The sequence below is a fragment of the Merops nubicus genome, unplaced genomic scaffold, assembly GCF_000691845.1.
Source record: "Merops nubicus isolate BGI_N331 unplaced genomic scaffold, ASM69184v1 scaffold2219, whole genome shotgun sequence".
In the NCBI taxonomy this organism is placed as follows: Eukaryota; Metazoa; Chordata; class Aves; order Coraciiformes; family Meropidae; genus Merops; species Merops nubicus.
In genome coordinates this window covers 51,600-54,904 of record NW_008632843.1, presented here as the reverse complement: position 1 = coordinate 54,904, position 3,305 = coordinate 51,600, and positions in this window count along the sequence as shown.

Sequence of the window (3,305 nt, the reverse complement as noted above, 5' to 3'; positions counted from 1 at the left end):
CCCTATATATCCTATTACCAACCCTTTTTTTTTTTTTTTTTTCAAAAATCAAAAGAAATCCTCTTATGAACTGAAAGAGATTTAAGATTTGATAATTTCTTGCCAATTTGGCAATGTTGTGCTTCACACCCTTGTAGCATGTAGCATTTGGCAGCAGAAACCAGAACTAGATAAAGGTAAAGCTGAAGTAAATGCATAATGAAGCTTATAGGCTTTTATGTCCCAGTCTCACCTGGTCTTTGCTCAGCCCATGTAGAGTTAGGCGCCCTAAATCATAGAGTGCCTTCAAAGTTTTGTCAAAATCTAATTTAATACCATCAATTTGCCTGCTCTAGTTAAGAGGAGAGGATTTGGCAGACTTCATGCTTGGATGGTTAAAAACCACCTTGCAATTTCATCTTGAATATTCATGGTTAAATAGCTTTAGGAAAATAAAATAACTTGATCATTCCCTGACAATACCTACACCATCATCTACAGCCAACCTTGATGCACATGTGCAACTCCAAAGCCATACTGGTCTTTAAATGCCTGCATTCTCAGTGTTGATTTGTTGAGGACTAAGACTGGAATGGCAGATAGCATTCTGAACAATTAGATTATATGAAATTTACATTAATGTAAGCTTCCTAAGGGATTATTTAGAATGGGGATTAGGGAGATTTATGAATTTAAAACTTCCTTTAGATTTCTTCATCCTCTTACCTTCTCTCACAGAGGGAGGAACCCAGTGGCTTGCACTGGTGCAGTCTCATGGGAGGTAGCATGATCATTTTGAACAGCCTTCTTTGCACGGAGCTCTCTTAGTGTTCACCAGCATATTAGTCTGCAACAATTAGGAAGAAATTTTGCAACGCATGCAAAACAGTCCTTATGCTCCAACCAGCAGGAGGTGTAACTCCTGCTCTGCCTCCCAAGTGAGTTGAGCAAGCCTCTTAACAGGATGCTCACTCCTGAGGCAAGTCACATATTTGTGAGATTACATCTTCCAAAAGCAGAAATTCAGGTACTGGTTTGCTTTTCATCAAGCATCCTGCACTCTCCTTCCTGTCTGCTGTTCCAGCACCTCGGAGACTAAAAATTCCTGCCTGCCCAATCTGATCAGTCCCCAGTTCAGAAACTTGGGATAGTCCTGTGCCATCCACCTGCTTGATGTATAGGTTTTGAATAGAGCTCCTGTATTTGGCAGGCATCTTTTTGCTTTTTGTGAGTACCAGATATCTGCATTCTCTAAAAGCATTTCCACCTCTAATGGGAAAAGAACGAGTCATTGACTCAAATGAACTCCACGTTTCTCTCTCCATGTGGAGATATGATTATAAAAATTTATACCATGTGGAGATCTGCCCTTACTGACTTTCAAGGGGGTTGTAGACACAGGCTATGTGTGGATTGACCTCTGCAGACATGACAGAAGACATAAAACTTCACAATTAAGTATTCAGAACCAAAATGGATTAACAGATAAGTTGTAGGCTCACTTTCAGGAAGCCTGTATTTCCTATACAGTCATATCTACAACTCTCGTCACCATGGGTTTCATTACCAGCCATTAGCATTCACCTCTTTTACTCTTGGTGCATCCACCTGCAGCTGGCCAATCCTCACAGAGTTTTAATATTGCTTACCTTGTACACAGAGTACACTGAAGTATAAGAATTGTACCTTCTGACAGTAGATCAATCTTCAGAGAGCAGCACGTGGGCAATGTAACAGCCTGTCAGACCTTGGGACTTCGCAGTTCACGTGACACTTAGTGGACCCACACTTTGACACAGAGGTGTGAATGTGGCGTGGGTGGGTAAACAGAAAAGCAGCCACAGAACTCCAGGGGTATGGGTTCATACACTGCTATTAGCATATGTAACTGGGCTGCTAGCACATATTGAAGTATATTCCATATAGATATATAAAGAAGACTAGGGAAAATGTGGGCCCACTGTTGAATAAGGCAGTGGTCATCCATCTATATCCTGATGACAGAGGATATGGAGAAGGCTGAGTTCCCAAATGCCTTCTTTGCTTCAGTCTATACCACCAAGGCTGACCCTTAGGAATCACAGACCCTGGAGGTAAGAGAGAAAGTCTGGAGAAAGGAAGACTTTCCCTTGGTTGAGGAGGATCAGGTTAAAGATCATTTAGACAAACCAGACACCCACAACCCCATGGGCCCTGACTGGATGCACCCATGAGTGCTGAGGGAGCTGGCTGATATTGCGAAGTCACTCGCCATCATCTTTGAAAGATCATGGAGGATGCAAGAGGTGCCTGAGGACTGGAGGAATGCCAATGTCACTCCAGTCTTCAAAAAGGGTAAGAAGGAGGACCCAGGAAACTGCAGACCAAAGAGCCTCACCTCTATCCCTATAACAGCTCATTCTGAATGTCATCTCTAAGCAAATGAAGGAAAAAAGGTTATAGGGAGTAAGCGCATGGATTCACCATGTATTCTGGGGTGCATTAAGAAGAGTGTAACTGGCAAGTCAAGGGAGTTTCTCTTCCCCCTCTACTCTGCCCTGGTGAGGCCACATGTGGAGTACTTTGTCCAGTTCTGGGTTGTCCAGTTCTGGGCTCCCCAGTGCAAGAGAAACAAGAAATTAGTGGAGAGAGTCCAATGGAGAGCTACAAAGATGATGAATGAACTGGAGATATTTGTCTTGTGAGGAAAGGCTGAGAGACCTGGGCTGTTTAGCCTGGAGAAGAAAAGATTGAGAGGGAATCTTATCAATGCTTATAATTATCTGAAGGGTGGGTGTCAAGAGAACGGGGCCAGACTCTTCAGTGGTGTCCAGCTGACAGGACAAGGGGCAGAGGGCACAAACTGGAACACAGGAAGTTCCATCTGAAGATGAGGAAAAAATTCTTTACTGTGAGGGTGGCAGAGCTCTAGAATGTGCTGCCCGGAGATGTTTTGGAGTCTCTTGTCTGGAGACATTCAAAATAGGAAGTTCCATCTGAAGATGAGGAAAACATTCTTTACTGTGAGGGTGGCAGAGCAGTGGAATGTGCTGCCCAGAGATGTTTTGGAGTCCCTTGTCTGGAGACATTCAAAACCCATCTGCATGCAGTCCTGAGCAATCTCCCTTAGGTGAACTTGCTTTGGCAGGCGGGGTTGGCCTAGGTAATTTCCAGAGGTCCCTTCCAACCCTTATTCTGTGATTTCACTGTCACAGCTCTGCAGACACCAAAAAAAAATATCTAATGAAGTTTTGCCAACTTGCACTGCTGTCACAGATACCAGTCAAAACATGAATCCACCCGAAAATGAGCTACAGCACATCTAACCTGGCTACTTTGAAAGGAGT